The sequence below is a fragment of the Equus caballus genome, unplaced genomic scaffold, assembly GCF_041296265.1.
Source record: "Equus caballus isolate H_3958 breed thoroughbred unplaced genomic scaffold, TB-T2T unassigned-0002530, whole genome shotgun sequence".
NCBI lineage: Eukaryota > Metazoa > Chordata > Mammalia > Perissodactyla > Equidae > Equus > Equus caballus.
In genome coordinates this window covers 12,501-30,982 of record NW_027222338.1, presented here as the reverse complement: position 1 = coordinate 30,982, position 18,482 = coordinate 12,501, and the positions used below count along the sequence as shown (strand labels likewise).

The 18,482-nt window shown below is 54.1% G+C and overlaps 2 long non-coding RNA genes across 2 annotated transcripts; one reads left to right on the top strand and one right to left on the bottom strand.

The window, feature by feature from the left end:
- Positions 1–8,267: 8,267 nt before the first annotated feature.
- Positions 8,268–10,825, top strand: LOC138922771 (uncharacterized). Its single transcript, XR_011435892.1, has 2 exons — positions 8,268–9,371; positions 10,147–10,825. It is a non-coding gene; the product is annotated as an uncharacterized lncRNA (long non-coding RNA).
- Positions 10,826–14,112: 3,287 nt separating this feature from the next.
- LOC138922772 (uncharacterized) lies at positions 14,113–16,297 on the bottom strand. Its single transcript, XR_011435893.1, has 2 exons — positions 15,394–16,297; positions 14,113–15,057 (listed from the first exon to the last, which is right to left on the bottom strand). It is a non-coding gene; the product is annotated as an uncharacterized lncRNA (long non-coding RNA).
- Positions 16,298–18,482: the final 2,185 nt, after the last annotated feature.

The following is an 18,482-nucleotide window of genomic DNA, read 5'->3' as shown; positions in this document are numbered from 1 at the left end:
GAAAGACACAAGGGCGTGGAGACCCGGGTAAAAAGCAGCACGGAGAAATCCACCCTCTGAAACTGACGAACATGGGCAACAGAGGCTAGCTCAGGTGGCAATCGTTAAGCAAAAGAAACACACAGGGGCGTGGAGACCTGGGCAAAAAGCAGCACTGAGAAATCTACCCTCTGAAACTGACGAAGATGGGCCACAGAGGCTAGCTCAGGTGGCAATCGTTAAGCAAAAGAAACACACAAGGGCGTGGAGACCTGGGGAAAAAGCAACACTGAGAAATCCACCCTCTCAAACTGACGAACATGGGCAACACGGGCTAGCTCAGGTGGCAATTTTTAAGGAAAAATAAAAGGAAGTGCGTGGAGACCTGGGGAAAAAGCAACACGGAGAAATCCACCCTCAGAAACTGAGAAAGAAGCGCAACAAAGGCTAGCTCAGGTGGCAATCGTTAAGCAAAAAGAAACACACAAGGGGCGTGGAGACCTGGGGAAAAAGCAGCACTGAGAAATGTACCCTCTGAAACTGACGACGATGGGCAACAGAGGCTAGCTCAGGTGGCAATCTTTAAGCAAAAGGGAAACACAAGGGCGTGGAGACCTGGGGAAAAAAGCAACACTGAGAATTCTACCCTCTGAAACTGCCGAAGATGGGCAACAGATGCTAGCTTTGGTTCAATATTTGAGCAAAAAAAAAGAAAAAAAAACACACACACACACACACACACAAGGGCGTGCAGAACTTGGGAAAGAGCAAGACTGAGAAATCTACCCTCTGAAACTGACAAAGATGGGCAACAGAGACTAGCTCAGGTGGCAATCGTTAAGCAAAAGAAACACACAAGGGCGTGGAGACCTGGGGAAAAAGCTAGCACGGAGAAATCCACACTCTGAAACTGACGAAGATGGGCCACAGAGGCTACCTCAGGTGGCAATCATTAAGCAAAAATATAAAATAAAATAAAAAAACTACAATGGCGAGGAGACCCGGTGAAAAAGCAACCCTGAAAAAAGGTACCCGCTGAAACGGAGGAAGCAGGGCAACAGAGCCTAGCTCAGGTGACAATATTTAAGCCAAAAAGAAAGAAAGAAAGAAAGAAAGGTAGGAAGAAAGAAAAGAGCAAGGGAGTGGAGACCTTGGGAAAGAGCGATACTGAAAAATCTAGCCTCTGACTGACAAAGACTGGCAACACACGTTAGCTCAAGTGCCAATCTTGCAAAGAAAACACACACACTCACACACACACACACTGAGGGACTTGGAGACCTGGGAAAAAGCAACACTGAGAATCCACCCTCTGAAGCTGACGAAAATGGGCCACAGAGGCTAGCTCAGGTGGCAATCGTTAAGCAAAAGAAACACACAAGGGCGTGGAGACCTGGGGAAAAAGCAACACGGAGAAATCCACCTCTGAAACTGACGAAGAAGGGCAACAGATGCTAGCTTAGGTTCAATATTTGAGCAAAAAAAAAAAAAAAAAAAAAAAACCCACACACAAGGGCGTGCAGAACTTGGGAAAGAGCAAGACTGAGAAATCTACCCTCTGAAACTGACAAAGATGGGCCACAGAGGCTAGCTCAGGTGGCAATCGTTAAGCAAAAGAAACACACAAGGGCGTGGAGACCTGGGGAAAAAGCAGCACTGAGAAATGTACCCTCTGAAACTGACGACGATGGGCAACAGAGGCTAGCTCAGGTGGCAATCGTTAAGCAAAAGGAAAACACAAGGGCGTGGAGACCTGGGGAAAAAGCAACACTGAGAAATCCACCCTCTGAAGCTGACGAAAATGGCAACAGAGGCTACCTCAGGTGGCAATCATTAAGCAAAAAAATAAAATAAAATACAAAACTACAATGGCGAGGAGACCCGGTGAAAAAGCAACCCTGAAAAAAGGTACCCTCTGAAACGGAGGAAGCAGGGCAACAGAGCCTCGCTCAGGTGACAATATTTAAGCCAAAAAGAAAGAAGAAAGAAAGAAAGAAAGAAAGAAAGAAAGAAAGAAAGAAAGAAAGAAAAGAAGAAAAGAAAAGAGCAAGGGAGTGGAGACCTTGGGAAAGAGCAATACTGAAAAATCTAGCCTCTGACTGACAAAGACTGGCAACACACGTTAGCTCAAGTGCCAATCTTGCAAAGAAAACACACACACTCACACACACACACACTGAGGGACGTGGAGATCTGGGGAAAAAGCAACACTGAGAAATCCACCCTCTGAAGCTGACGAAAATGGGCCACAGAGGCTAGCTCAGGTGGCAATCGTTAAGCAAAATAGAAACACACAAGGGCGTGGAGACCCGGGTAAAAAGCAGCACGGAGAAATCCACCTCTGAAACTGAGGAACATGGGCAACAGACCCTAGCTCAGGTTGCAACCTTTAAGCAGAAAAGAAAGACACAAGGGCGTGGAGACCCGGGTAAAAAGCAGCACGGAGAAATCCACCCTCTGAAACTGACGAACATGGGCAACAGAGGCTAGCTCAGGTGGCAATCGTTAAGCAAAAGAAACACACAGGGGCGTGGGAGACCTGGGCAAAAAAGCAGCACTGAGAAATCTACCCTCTGAAACTGACGAAGATGGGCCACAGAGGCTAGCTCAGGTGGCAATCGTTAAGCAAAAGAAAACACACAAGGGCGTGGAGACCTGGGGAAAAAGCAACACTGAGAAATCCACCCTCTCAAACTGACGAACATGGGCAACACGGGCTAGCTCAGGTGGCAATTTTTAAGGAAAAATAAAAGGAAGTGCGTGGAGACCTGGGGAAAAAGCAACACGGAGAAATCCACCCTCAGAAACTGAGAAAGAAGCGCAACAAAGGCTAGCTCAGGTGGCAATCGTTAAGCAAAAGAAACACACAAGGGCGTGGAGACCTGGGGAAAAAGCAGCACTGAGAAATGTACCCTCTGAAACTGACGACGATGGCAACAGAGGCTAGCTCAGGTGGCAATCTTTAAGCAAAAGGGAAACACAAGGGCGTGGAGACCTGGGGAAAAAGCAACACTGAGAATTCTACCCTCTGAAACTGCCGAAGATGGGCAACAGATGCTAGCTTTGGTTCAATATTTGAGCAAAAAAAAAGAAAAAAAAACACACACACACACACACACACAAGGGCGTGCAGAACTTGGGAAAGAGCAAGACTGAGAAATCTACCCTCTGAAACTGACAAAGATGGGCAACAGAGACTAGCTCAGGTGGCAATCGTTAAGCAAAAGAAACACACAAGGGCGTGGAGACCTGGGGAAAAAGCAGCACGGAGAAATCCACACTCTGAAACTGACGAAGATGGGCCACAGAGGCTACCTCAGGTGGCAATCATTAAGCAAAAATATAAAATAAAATAAAAAAACTACAATGGCGAGGAGACCCGGTGAAAAAGCAACCCTGAAAAAAGGTACCCGCTGAAACGGAGGAAGCAGGGCAACAGAGCCTAGCTCAGGTGACAATATTTAAGCCAAAAAGAAAGAAAGAAAGAAAGAAAGGTAGGAAGAAAGAAAAGAGCAAGGGAGTGGAGACCTTGGGAAAGAGCGATACTGAAAAATCTAGCCTCTGACTGACAAAGACTGGCAACACACGTTAGCTCAAGTGCCAATCTTGCAAAGAAAACACACACACTCACACACACACACACTGAGGGACTTGGAGACCTGGGGAAAAAGCAACACTGAGAAATCCACCCTCTGAAGCTGACGAAAATGGGCCACAGAGGCTAGCTCAGGTGGCAATCGTTAAGCAAAAGAAACACACAAGGGCGTGGAGACCTGGGGAAAAAGCAACACGGAGAAATCCACCCTCTGAAACTGACGAAGAAGGGCAACAGATGCTAGCTTAGGTTCAATATTTGAGCAAAAAAAAAAAAAAAAAAAAAAAAACCCACACACAAGGGCGTGCAGAACTTGGGAAAGAGCAAGACTGAGAAATCTACCCTCTGAAACTGACAAAGATGGGCCACAGAGGCTAGCTCAGGTGGCAATCGTTAAGCAAAAGAAACACACAAGGGCGTGGAGACCTGGGGAAAAAGCAGCACTGAGAAATGTACCCTCTGAAACTGACGACGATGGGCAACAGAGGCTAGCTCAGGTGGCAATCGTTAAGCAAAAGGAAAACACAAGGGCGTGGAGACCTGGGGAAAAAGCAACACTGAGAAATCCACCCTCTGAAGCTGACGAAAATGGGCAACAGAGGCTACCTCAGGTGGCAATCATTAAGCAAAAAAATAAAATAAAATACAAAACTACAATGGCGAGGAGACCCGGTGAAAAAGCAACCCTGAAAAAAGGTACCCTCTGAAACGGAGGAAGCAGGGCAACAGAGCCTCGCTCAGGTGACAATATTTAAGCCAAAAGAAGAAAGAAAGAAAGAAAGAAAGAAAGAAAGAAAGAAAGAAAGAAAGAAAGAAAGAAAGAAAGAGAAGAAAAGAGCAAGGGAGTGGAGACCTTGGGAAAGAGCAATACTGAAAAATCTAGCCTCTGACTGACAAAGACTGGCAACACACGTTAGCTCAAGTGCCAATCTTGCAAAGAAAACACACACACTCACACACACACACACTGAGGGACGTGGAGATCTGGGGAAAAAGCAACACTGAGAAATCCACCCTCTGAAGCTGACGAAAATGGGCCACAGAGGCTAGCTCAGGTGGCAATCGTTAAGCAAAAGAAACACACAAGGGCGTGGAGACCCGGGTAAAAAGCAGCACGGAGAAATCCACCCTCTGAAACTGAGGAACATGGGCAACAGACCCTAGCTCAGGTTGCAACCTTTAAGCAGAAAAGAAAGACACAAGGGCGTGGAGACCCGGGTAAAAAGCAGCACGGAGAAATCCACCCTCTGAAACTGACGAACATGGGCAACAGAGGCTAGCTCAGGTGGCAATCGTTAAGCAAAAGAAACACACAGGGGCGTGGAGACCTGGGCAAAAAGCAGCACTGAGAAATCTACCCTCTGAAACTGACGAAGATGGGCCACAGAGGCTAGCTCAGGTGGCAATCGTTAAGCAAAAGAAACACACAAGGGCGTGGAGACCTGGGGAAAAAGCAACACTGAGAAATCCACCCTCTCAAACTGACGAACATGGGCAACACGGGCTAGCTCAGGTGGCAATTTTTAAGGAAAAATAAAAGGAAGTGCGTGGAGACCTGGGGAAAAAGCAACACGGAGAAATCCACCCTCAGAAACTGAGAAAGAAGCGCAACAAAGGCTAGCTCAGGTGGCAATCGTTAAGCAAAAGAAACACACAAGGGCGTGGAGACCTGGGGAAAAAGCAGCACTGAGAAATGTACCCTCTGAAACTGACGACGATGGGCAACAGAGGCTAGCTCAGGTGGCAATCTTTAAGCAAAAGGGAAACACAAGGGCGTGGAGACCTGGGGAAAAAGCAACACTGAGAATTCTACCCTCTGAAACTGCCGAAGATGGGCAACAGATGCTAGCTTTGGTTCAATATTTGAGCAAAAAAAAAAAAAAAAAAACACACACACACACACACACACAAGGGCGTGCAGAACTTGGGAAAGAGCAAGACTGAGAAATCTACCCTCTGAAACTGACAAAGATGGGCAACAGAGACTAGCTCAGGTGGCAATCGTTAAGCAAAAGAAACACACAAGGGCGTGGAGACCTGGGGAAAAAGCAGCACGGAGAAATCCACACTCTGAAACTGACGAAGATGGGCCACAGAGGCTACCTCAGGTGGCAATCATTAAGCAAAAATATAAAATAAAATAAAAAAACTACAATGGCGAGGAGACCCGGTGAAAAAGCAACCCTGAAAAAAGGTACCCGCTGAAACGGAGGAAGCAGGGCAACAGAGCCTAGCTCAGGTGACAATATTTAAGCCAAAAAGAAAGAAAGAAAGAAAGAAAGGTAGGAAGAAAGAAAAGAGCAAGGGAGTGGAGACCTTGGGAAAGAGCGATACTGAAAAATCTAGCCTCTGACTGACAAAGACTGGCAACACACGTTAGCTCAAGTGCCAATCTTGCAAAGAAAACACACACACTCACACACACACACACTGAGGGACTTGGAGACCTGGGGAAAAAGCAACACTGAGAAATCCACCCTCTGAAGCTGACGAAAATGGGCCACAGAGGCTAGCTCAGGTGGCAATCGTTAAGCAAAAGAAACACACAAGGGCGTGGAGACCTGGGGAAAAAGCAACACGGAGAAATCCACCCTCTGAAACTGACGAAGAAGGGCAACAGATGCTAGCTTAGGTTCAATATTTGAGCAAAAAAAAAAAAAAAAAAAAAAAACCCACACACAAGGGCGTGCAGAACTTGGGAAAGAGCAAGACTGAGAAATCTACCCTCTGAAACTGACAAAGATGGGCCACAGAGGCTAGCTCAGGTGGCAATCGTTAAGCAAAAGAAACACACAAGGGCGTGGAGACCTGGGGAAAAAGCAGCACTGAGAAATGTACCCTCTGAAACTGACGACGATGGGCAACAGAGGCTAGCTCAGGTGGCAATCGTTAAGCAAAAGGAAAACACAAGGGCGTGGAGACCTGGGGAAAAAGCAACACTGAGAAATCCACCCTCTGAAGCTGACGAAAATGGGCAACAGAGGCTACCTCAGGTGGCAATCATTAAGCAAAAAAATAAAATAAAATACAAAACTACAATGGCGAGGAGACCCGGTGAAAAAGCAACCCTGAAAAAAGGTACCCTCTGAAACGGAGGAAGCAGGGCAACAGAGCCTCGCTCAGGTGACAATCTTTAAGCCAAAAAAAAAAAAAGAAAAGAAAAGAGCAAGGGAGTGGAGACCTTGGGAAAGAGCGATACTGAAAAATCTAGCCTCTGAAACTGACAAAGATTGGCAACACACGTTAGCTCAAGTGCCAATCTTGCAAAGAAAACACACACACTCACACACACACACAGTGAGGGACTTGGAGACCTGGGGAAAAAGCAACACTGAGAAACCTACCCTCTCAAACTGACGAAGATGGGCAACAGATGCTAGCTTAGGTTCAATATTTGAGCAAAAAAAAAAAAAACACACACACACACACACAAGGGCGTGCAGAACTTGGGAAAGAGCAAGACTGAGAAATCTACCCTCTGAAACTGACAAAGATGGGAAACAGAGGCTTAGCTCAGGTGGCAATCTTTAAGCAGAAAAAAAAACAACAACAACAAAAAAAAACCCCACAATGGAGTGGAGACCCGGGGGAAATCAACACTGAAAAATACAAATACAATGGAAGGCCAATAGACAGAGCAGGCACTTTCACCTGGGGAGGAGGAGGTACGCATGGATGACCAATGAGCGCATGAAAAGATGTGAGCTGTTCCCTGGAAAAGCAAGTGAGAAAATTAGAGGGAGACATTGTGGGGACACATGGGTGAGACTGGCTTCTTCCAAATACAGGAACAGGATCAAACTGCTAGTGAGGTCGCGGAGAAGCCAAGTCAGTCACTCACGCCTCACTGGTGGTGAAGGGAAACGGTATGGCCTCTGTGAAAAATGGCGTGGCGGGTTCCAAAACTCACACGCCGCGGAAACAACCACCGAAAGCGGCAACCTACATAAGCCCTTGGTGTATCTTGCCTCCTAAGAGCGTCTGTATGTAGCTGGAGCCTTGGGTCGTTAAGGCTTCCACAGTGATCTGTGGTGGTGGTGGTGGGGGGCCTTGGGCCTTGGGGGTCTCCGCTGGACCTCCAGGAAGTCAGCTTTTGTGGAGTCCCGTGAGTCCTTCCAGGGAGGGAGGCATCCAACCCGAGGGTGGTCTGGAGGGCCCCACTCCCGCCACTCCCGGGGGCTGGGGCGGGGGGCGGGGTGGGGGCTGCGGCCACGTTCCTGTTCATTCACACAGAATCCGGGGCATGAATGTTCTTAGCAGCTCTGTTCCACACAGACCCACACTGGAAACCACACAGACGTCCTGCAAGTCCCATCCCTTGCTCATGTCGCCGGGGCTCCGGAGGAGGGCCACTCTGTAAAAGCGGCCGCCAGATGGCGCCCAACAACCGGCGCGGAGGGGTCAGCGGGAGGGAACCGGCCAGCGAGAGTGCACAGCCTGAGCCCACCGCCGGGTCAGGTCTCTCTCTGTCTACCTCTGTCTCTGTCTCTCTGTCTCTCTGTCTCTGACTCTGTCTCTCTCTCTCTTTCTCTCTGGGCCCGCTTGGGGCGGCCGGGAGGTCACCACGCGAGGCCCCAGGGTGTCCACCTCGGAGCTCCCAGGCAGCACAGGGCAACCCTGGGCGCAGAAGGAGGTCTTGGAAAATCGGCGGGGAGGGGGGTGGGGTGGGTGGGCTTGCCAGGAAGGGGACAGACTCCCCACGTGACTCCTGGGCCGGGCCGGGGCTGCCGGCTGGCTGACGCGGACAGAGGGTGGAAAAGTCCCCGGAGATGCCACGGGGCAGGCCGGGGCTGCCGGCCCCCGATTCCCGGAGCGGCCCGAGCACTTCCCGGGTCCCGGGAGGACTTAGAAAATCAGGGCGGGGTGGGGGGTGGGGGTCGCTGTCAAACCGAAACCATGCACGTCATCAGAGAAGGACCGTGACGACGGAGGAATTGTCCGCAGTCTGTCAGGAATTGTGTGCAGCCTGTCACTTCCGGCCCAGAGGGTCTTTCTAAGGCAGACGGACAGACGGAGCCCACAAGTCGTAGAGGAAAGGACCGAGCCGCTTGGCCGCTGAAAAGTTTACAAGACAAAACGGGTCTCCCTCCGCACGGGGCCACAGCAAAGCCCAAAGACGACACACGGGGGGAGCATGGGTGCAGATTCACGTGTGGTGATAAGAATATGGATTTCAGCAGGGCTTCCCGTCCTCATCAACAAGCAGAAGCACCCAAATGGTGCGGGTTGGGGGCAGAGACCTCACAGCCATTCCCTCCACAAATCGAGTTCCCCGGGACATCCTCACAGCGCCGTGCTGTGAGTGTGTGTGGGTGTTTAAAATGGGGTAAATGTGGACGTGGAACTGCTCCGTGAAACCAAAATAACAACAGTCGTAGATCTTCTTTGGTCATTTAGAAAATTCTTCCCCCTCCCCCCCCCAGCGGTGCACGTATTTCCCTTCCAAATAAGAAGAACGGGAAAGGAGATGTTAAAGGCAAGCAGAGAGAGGAAAACTGTTGCAAAACAAAAGCTGAGCTCCCGTCCGAGGGAGGCCTCCTCCGTTAGAGGCCTAGGAAATCATTCTGACAAAATGGAGGATCTCTGTCTTTGGTGTCGATTCCCTCAGAGGTCAAGAGAAACCTTTTCCAATGTCTTTATCAGGAGGAGACTAGAAGTTAGAGAAAAGTATCCTTTCGAGAGCGAGAAAAACCAATTCTGATTTTGCATCAGCTTCCCTCCGATCTTGAAACTCATTGACTTGATTCCATTCTGTCGATGGAAATAATCCGGAACCAATCTATCCGTGAAAATCGGGGTGAGTTTATTCTGACCTAAGATGTAAGGACTGTGGCCCGGGGCCTTTCTTCCTGAAGGAAGAAAGGGCGCCCGGGAAGTGGGGTGTACAGAGTGCTTCTAGACCCCCAGAGAGGACGTTTCACATAGGATCGAAAGGTCCCTTGGACGATAGTCGCGACACTGCTCTGTCAGCACAGCGATCGACAGACACTGCTGGGTGGCAGGTCTGTTGTCTGGGCCTGGGTGGTCACAGGTGAGCCGGATGGTCAAAGGTGAGCGCAACCATCCGTTCCTAGCCTAAGGAAAGATGCCTCTCCTTAAGGAAAGGCCCGAGCACGGGGAAGCTGCTCCTTTCCCTTAAGGGCATTGGTTCTTGCCGTAGGAAATGTTTAAAGCAGATCTACGATGCGATGCGTGCTCGACGGCCACGTCAGGCCCTTTTGGAAAAACACTGTCAGGCCGAATTAGGCCGACACCCAATGGCTTCCTCATAGACTCCAATAGATCCTATCGCTCGCCATTTCTATCTGTCCACTCGTTCCAATTTTAGGCCACTTGACCACGAACAGACCTTTTTCTCAGATTTTTTTCCCCGTGATCACCTTTTCACAGACAAAACGATCTTTACTTTTTAGGCCCTCTTGCCTGAAGGCAGCCATCTCACTTTCCTTGAACACAAAGATGTTTCCCATATTCACTTTTAGTGGCTTTTTGTTTTGTTTTGTGTTGTTTTGTTTTGAGGACGATGAGCCCTGAGCTAACTGCTGCCAATCCTCCTCTTTTTGCCGAGGAAGGCTGGCCCTGAGCTAACCTCCGTGCCCATCTTCCTCTACTTCATATGTGGGACGCCTACCACCACGTGGCTCGCCCAGCGGTGCCACGTCCACCCCCGGGATCCGAACCGGCGAACCCCGGGCCGGCGAAGTGGAACAGGCACACTTAACCAGCGTGCCACTGGGCCGGCCTAGTGGCTTTCATCGCATTCGTTAAGTAGAATTTTTAACCCTCACGAACCTTAATTTTGGTGAAAACTAAGAAGTCAGCAATTAGGAACTGTCCTTCCCATGAGCAGTCTGTCGCTTGGCCAATTTCTAAACACTTGGCCACTTTTAGAAACATGGGATTTCATAGGTTTATCTCTTCCTTCGCTTTATTTGATTTCATCTCACTTTAGTTTTTGGGTGAGGAAGATCGGCCCTCACAGAGCTGACGCCTGTTGCCAATCTTCCTCTTCTTTCTGCTTGAGGGAGAGCGGGCCCGAGGTAACACCTGCGCCCCACTTCCTTGATCTTGCGGACGGGATGCCACCACAGCCCGGTGTGAGGAGCGGTGGAGGTCCACGCCCGGGATCTGAACCCGAGGACCCCAGGCTGCCGAAGCTGAGTGCAGGAGCTTAACCACTATGCCGCCGTGCCGCCGTCCCCTGTCAAAGCTTTTAATAAAGCACGAGACGTGTTCCTCGATAGACCCAAACGTCTTTTCGTTTCCGTATCCTCACAAACCCAAAGTAGATAAACTTCTATTTAGCCACTCACGTCTCAGGTTCTATCTTACTCGGAAATGATCTACATCGTCAAGGAAATTGTTTTTGTCTTAAGTTTGGCACCCGAGCTAACGACTGTTGCCAATCTTCCGTTTTTGTTTTTTCCCCCCCCCCGATTTTTCTCCCCAAATCCCCCCCATGACATAGTTGTCTATCTTAGTTGAGGGCCGTTCTAGTGGTGGCATGTGGGACGCCGCCTCCACACGGCCCGACGAGCGGTGCCGTGTCCGTGCCCGGGATCTGAACGGGCAAAACCCTGGGCCGCCGAAGGGGAGCGTGGGAACTTAACCACTCGGCCACGGGGCTGCCCCCGTCCGTGGACTTTTTTATCACCTGATTTCACCTCGCAAAACTTCAAAGCTTCAAGTTATCAGAGAGGTTTGGGAAGTTGTTTCTATTTATTTAATTAATTTATTTTTCGAGGAAGACGAGCCCCGAGCTGACACCTGCTGCCAATTCTCCTCTTTTTGCCCCGGGAGAGTGGTCCCGAGCTAACATCCGTGCCCATCCTCCTCCCGTTGATAGGCGGGACGCCGACCACAGCATGGCTCACCAAGCGGCGCCACGTCCGCACCCTGGATCCGAACCGGCGAACCCCTGGCCGACAAAACGGAACGTGCGAACTTAACTGCTGTACCGCCGGGCTGGCCCTTCGGGAAGTTCTTTTCAGGACACGGGCCATAAACTAGAATCACCGCTACAGGTTTATCGGAGCGACATCAGCGTTCGTGGTGGATTGAGTCGTCCCCTCTGTCTCTCCCCTCCAGGGGACAACCAAAGGGACGTCTATCGACCCACCCACCAAGGATTCCCCCCCCCCGCATGGCACAGCAGGATGCCTGAGAGATCCACGCAGCCCTACAGCGGCAAGTCACATTCGCACGGTCAAAATTCAATGGCAGAGGGGGCTGGCCCCGTGGCCGAGTGGTTAAGTTCGCGCGCTCCGCTGCAGGCGGCCCAGTGTTTCGTGGGTTCGAATCCTGGGCGCGGACATGGCACTGTTCATCAGACCACGCTGAGGCAGCGTCCCACATGCCACAACTAGAAGAACCCACAACGAAGAATACACAACTATGTACCGGGGGGCTTTGGGGAGAAAAAGGAAAAAATAAAATCTTTAAAAAAAAAATTCAATGGCAGAGACAAAACGTTAAGGTCAGCGAGAGGGAAGAGAATAACCGGCCCAGGAGCAACGGTGTGAAGAACATGGAGAAGACGGGTCCTAGACGCCGGGGTCCCCGGAGCAGCGATTTCATCAGAGGCCCGCGAACGTCCACGATCTCCACACCACGTTTATGGCCGACTGCGTGTGTGGGTCCTTTGGAATCGACCAGGCTACCGTCTGGGCCACTTTGGGACATCGTGTCTAGCTGCCCCGAGCGGTGGAGCTGTCGTTCGAGTGTAAGATGGGGCCCGTCCGGGGAGAGCATGGGGACGGGGAAAGGGAGGCCGCGGGAAGTCACAGAGTCTGAGGTGTTCGGGGGAGACCGACTCTTCTAAAGTGGAGGCGGTAGAAGGAGAGCAGCAGGATTTTTGGATTTTTGTTCTCTCTGTTAGGTATCTGGGTCCGGAGGAGAGTGGGGCGGGGGGGGGGGATGGTTGTGATGGTGGTGGTGGTGGTGGGTGTGAGGCTGAGGCAGGGCTGGTGTTTCCTTTCCGGGTCAGGTGAAAGAGCTCCTCCAGTGGAGGTTTTTGGACAAGGGGTCTGGTCTGGCAGGATGGGAGGTTGCGGGTCGAGCCACAGGGGAATCTGTCGTAGCTCAGACTCGGGCCTTTGAAGAAATAGACAGAGAGAGGAGTTTTGCTCTGTCTGTCACCGCAGCCGGCACCTCAGGAGCAACAACAGAAGGCTTCCCGAATGAGTGAAGGGGCAGGAGCCAGCGTGCCCCGTGCCTCTCTCAGCCCTGCGCCGGCAGGGAAGGAAGCAGGCAGGCAGGCAGGCAGGCAGGCAGGCAGGCAGGCAGGCCTCAGGGCTACTCCCGTCCTACTGCCCGGTGGTCCCTGTCCCGGCCCCGCCCCCACTCTCCCCCTGACCCTCACCGCTCCCCAGCCCTCTTCTCAGCCAGAGAGGCGATGGGGGGGGGCGGGGCGGTCCCAGAACAAGTTTCCTCTCATCCACCATCATCTTGCCACCCTGACGACTTGGCCCGAGATCCTGCCTAGGCTGTAGCCGTGTGTGGTTTTCCTGTGGACAAGGGGGCCGGTTCACCATTTCGGAGGAAACCCCTAGCCTTCCACTGCCGAGTCGAGTCGGTGGGACTCGCCAGCCTGGGAGGGGGGGGGGGGGGAGGGGAGGTCAGGCCCATTCATTCCGACGGGCCTGGTGTCAGGGCTTCATTCAAGTGCAGGAAGCTCTCTCCCATGGCCTCGGGCTCTTTTCCATTGAACGGCTTTCTTCAATTCCCCCACCCTTAGGCCGCAGTCCGCCAAGGGCCGGGAGGCAGGGAGGGAAGATGTTGGGGCAGGGTGGCTGTCTGAGAAACTCGCCTCGTCTGGGGCAGAAAGAGTGCCCCCCTCCTTTCTCTAACCCTACTAGACTGCTTGAGGATCACGGACGGTTTGGCTCATCGATGAGCCCTGCGTTATGGGCCCGGCAAGCAAACTCCTAACTGGCAACCCGCTGCTCTAGGCGTGTGTGGGTTTTTTGATCATTCACCTTCAAGTTCGCACGACATTGGTCCGTGTCCCCCGCCCCAGCTTCCCATGGGAAATCCTCCGTCTCTTTCCACAGACTCACTGGCGACTTCACACAGCGCCTGCCTCCTCCTCCTCCTCCTCCTCCTCCCCCCCCCCTCCTCCTCCGAAGGAAGGGGCTGACCCCATGGCCGAGCGGTTGAGTTTGCACGCTCCGCTTCAGCGGCCCGGGGCTTCAAAGGTTCGGATCCTGGGCTCGGACACGGTACCGCTCATCAAGCCACGCTGAGGTGGCGTCCCACACGGCAGAACCAGAGGGACCCTCAAAGAGAATATACAACTAGGTACTGGGGTGCTCTGGGGAGAAGAAGAAGAAGGAGGAGGAATAAAAAGAAAAGATAAGATTGGCAATGAGCTCGGGTGCCGGTCTTTAAAAAAAAAAAAAAAAGAGGAAGAAAGATGGACAAACAGGAACGAATCCCACTGACGGCACCTCCAAATGGTGGGGGGTAGGGGGGTGGGGGGGGTGGGGAGTGGCATCATCGGGCCAATGGTGACTCTAAGTCGTGATCCCGCGGTTGTGTTATTTGATATTTTATCGAATCGATTTATTATTTTATTTTTGAGGAAGATGAGCCCTGAGCGAACATCTGCCGCCAATCCTCCTCTGTCGGCCGAGGAAGACTGGCCCTGAGCTGACATCCGTGCCCATCCCCCTCTACTTTCCAGGTGGGACGCCTGCCACAGCGTGTCTCGCCAAGCGGTGCCGGGTCCTGCGCCCGGGATCCGGACCGGCGAACCCGGGGCCGGCGGAGCGGAACGTGCGAACTTCACCGCCGCGCCACCGGGCCGGCCCCCGGAGTTGTTTTAAAAATCCAGTAAGGGGCTGGCCCCGTGGCCGAGTGGTTAAGTTCGCGCGCTCCGCTGCAGGCGGCCCAGTGTTTCGTCGGTTCGGATCCCGGGCGCGGACACGGCACTGCTCATCAAACCACGCTGAGGCGGCGTCCCACATACCACCGCTAGAAGGACCCACAACGAAGAACACACAACTATGTACCGGGGGGGCTTTGGGGAGAAAAAGGAAAGACAAAAAATAAAATCTTCAAAACTCCAATAAAACTTTGAGTGAAGACGACGAGGAGGATGCGAAACGTATCTCACGCCTCCGAGCCGAGCCGTCCGTTTAGGAAGGGGGACGAGGACCCTTTGTAAGCGATGTCCCTTTTTAAGCACCATTCTAAACCACAGAACAGAACTCCCTCTCCTCGACCCGGAGCGACCCGGAGCGAGGAGGTTCCTGGGTGTGTCAGAGAGGGCCACGTCCTCTGCAGCACGAACGAACCGCCAGGGTTCGGCCACGGGAAAGAATTTCTTCCTCTCCAGGCGGACTAAAAGTCGCCGACGGCAGCGGGCGTAGGTGCTATCCTTCCCGTCCAGGAAAGGCAGGGAGAACTTCAGCCGTGAAGAGAAGGAGGTCTTCCTCACTCCCCGTTTCGGGAGGGCCCCTTTGGCAGGGGAGTTTTGTCTCCTGATTTCAAGTCAGGAAGAAAAGGGAGAGAGAGAGAGAGTGTCCTTCTCGTGCCAGGTCGGTCTGAGGGGGACCTCCTCTGGTTTCCTCCCTTCCCAGGGAAGGCCGTTCGCTCCTTCTTCTAGAAAAAGCTCCCAAAGCACCACCGCCCAGGATGGTTGACCTACGCCCATCGTCCCTCCTTTCCCAATCATTTCTACCGCGACAGAGGGACAGAGGCCCCGGCCCCATCCCCATCCCCACCCCCACCCCCATCGCCTGCCTCCTTGATGGCCAAAGGAGCTGCCTCTGAGAATGGAACGGGGCTTGGAAACCTTCTAGAGGGGTGACTCTCACCTGCCTGCCTGCTGGGAAAAGCACCCACGCTGTCCATCGGACTGCCCTTTTGGGCAAACGTAGGCGTGCCACATAGCGATCGACAGCTATGGCGGGGGGGCGGGGGCGGGGTGGCGTGGTGGTGCCCAGGATCCACGACACGTGACGGCTGCGGAGCACGACAGCCCTAAGACCTTGAGGGAGACGGGGTGGCGCGTGAATCCTTTCGGAACGAGAACGACAGGAAACGCTGACGGGGACGTGTTCTCGTCTCGAGAACACACCAACGCCTCGCACGGTGTCTGACCCGGGGTGCCTCTGACTTTTGTCATCAGAGACGATCCTGTCGACCGCCCCTCACGCTTTGGGGAAAAGGGGAGAGGGACTCGGTAGCACGGGAGAAGCCATCCATCCGCCCTTCCTTTCCGTCTTCACGGCTCCTTCTCGTGGAAAACGAGGAAGCCGTCCGGAGGAACGGAACACTGACCCGGGCCAAAGCGTGGCCCAGCCTGAGCCTCCAAAACCTTCTGCTAAGTGAGAGGTGCCAGACATCCAAGGCGACCTACGTTGCGATTCCACACAGAGGAGAGAGCTAGAACGGTCCAACCCTAGAGGGCGACAGCAGATGGCGGCGGCGGCGGCGGCGGCGGCGGCGGCGGCGGCGGCGGTGGTGGTGGTGGTGGTCGTGGTGAGGCAGATCCGGGAGTGGGGCCGTTTTTTCTTTCGGAGGGAGGGGATGGAAACGGAAACCTTCTGGAAATAGATAGCCGTGACGGATGCGCCACCTTGGGGAGAGAGACCCCCGAAGGCCACTGGCTTGTGCCCCGTGGAAAGGATGGATTCGGTGGGATGGGAATTCTACCTCCGTGTAGAGCGTGTGGTAAACCACGAGGTGGGTGGGTGGGTGGATGGCCTCCCTGCCTCGCCTCCACCTAGACGTCCACACACAGAGACCGACGAGGGAGGGAGGGAGGGAGGGAGGGAGGGAGAGAGACAAGATGGACAGAGGCCGAGGCCGAGGCCGAGGCCGAGGCAGTGAGCGAGTAAGTGATCGACCCTGGCCATAGGGATTCCTCAGAGGGCGTCTCTTGGCTCCCCAAACGAAGAATGTGTGTGGAGATCGAGAAAGATCACCGACCTAGGAGAACCAGCAAGACTTCCTCACCCTCCAGAGAGCCGCTGGGCCCCTGCCGTCCCTGCCACCGCCACCCCTACCCCTCGCCTTTGGCAGCGACGCCAACGAAAGGCAGGCAGACGAGTGGGAGAGTCGTGTGGTGGTGTCCCCCAAGGAAGGTGGGTCCATGCCGACGAGCGGTCGTCGGCGTGTGGAAAAGCCAGAGGCGGGCTGACTAGAAGGAGGGCGTCCTGGGGGAAGGGGCCAGGGTGTGAGGGAGAGAGGCCTGTTTCTCTTCCCCTGTTGGTCCCAAGTCAGGGGCCCAAAGGAGGAAAGCTGTCCGTTCCTTTCCGACTCGGACGGTTCGGGCGGGACCGACCGATCCCCGTGGCGGCGCGGTCGGGGCTTTCTGGACCAGAACCCCTCTCTCCGTCGCCTTTCGACCACACACACGCTTTAGAGGCCAAGAGAAAATGGATCGGGTCTCTCTGTCTCTCTCCCTAGAAAACAAGGGCCGGGGGCCGAGCCCGTGGACGAGCGGTCAAGTACGCGCCCCCACCCCGACCCCCGGCTTCGACGGCCCAGGTTTTCACCGGTTCGGATCCTGGGCGCAGCCCCAGACCCAGCATCGCCCTTCAAGCCCACATAGCAGAAACCCGAAAGACCTACCACTGGAACCTACAACTATGGATGGACGGGACGGGACGGGACGGGGCGGGGCGGGGCGGGGCGGGGCGGGGGTGGGGGGGGGCGGCTTTGGGGAGAAGGAAGAAAGAAAAAATAAAAGAAACACAAGGACGGTCATCGCGATAGTTCTTTCCACTTCCATCCATATGTTAACAGGACCCAAGTTTCCCGACCTCCATTTGGATGCATGTTAACTAAATGGAGAAGCTATTCAAAGGACTCCTCTAAAGAAGTCCACGTTCTTCTTTCTAAATGATAATGAAAATCATTGTCACCACCGCTCTTCCGACCCTCCATGTCCAGACGGCCTCCCGCCCCTCCCCCATCCCCAACTCCCGCCCCGCCCCGCCCCGCGCCGACCCCCGCCCCCGGCATTCGCCCCGCCCACCTTTCCCTCTCCACTCCTACCCCCCCGCCCCCCGCCGCCCGGGACACCACCCCCCGCACCCCACCCCCCCCCCATCCCGGCCGGGCCACCTGGTCGACCTCCTCGAACACTATATAAGAGGATGCCGGGCAGCCGGTGGCGCCCGACAAGCGGCCTCCTCACCGGCCGGACGGATCAGCCTCGCGGGGGCGGGCGATGGGGAGGCGTTCGTCCAGGTCAGGTCAGGTCAGGTCAGGTCAGGTCGGGGGAGGGAGGATGCAGCGCCGGCCGGCCTGGTGCGTGGCCTGGTCCCGATCCACCCCGCGTCTCGTTTCTCGGGCCGGGACGAGTACAGGCGGGGAGGCCGACTCGGTCACGGAAAGCGGCCTTGGGGAGGTTTTGGCGAACGTCCCTGTCCCAGGGCCGTCTGCCGACTAGGGGACGGAGTCCTCCTCCATGCGCCTTCTCGCCCCCAGTCGGGCGGGTTGTGGGTCGCTGCGGTCGACTTGGCCATTTCACCGGAGGCGTCCTGCCTGCCGGGGCTCCCTCCCTCGGGCCGGTGCGAGCGGTCCTCGGGCGGCCCGGGAATTTGGGCCGCAGCGAACGAACGAACGAAGCCCGTCCCTCCTGCGTCGGCACGGATGAGACACAGCCCTGGTGGATGGAGCCGCTTTCCTCGGGTTTCCTTTTGCTTTCGGCCGCTGCTGCCACCAAACCTCCCTAAACGATAGGAATGAAAACGGGAACGGTTGGCATAATAAAAGCGTTTTGGTTGGCGTGTTTCTTGGCTTTTGGGGACTCGAGAGGTATGATGGATGATCTCCGATTGTCCTTTGGAAGGAAGGTCTATTTCATCCCAGTCGCACGAACCCCGCAAACGTGCGGCTGGACGAGGGAGGGAGGGAGGGAGGGAGGGAGGGAGGCCAACCACGGGATTTCCGC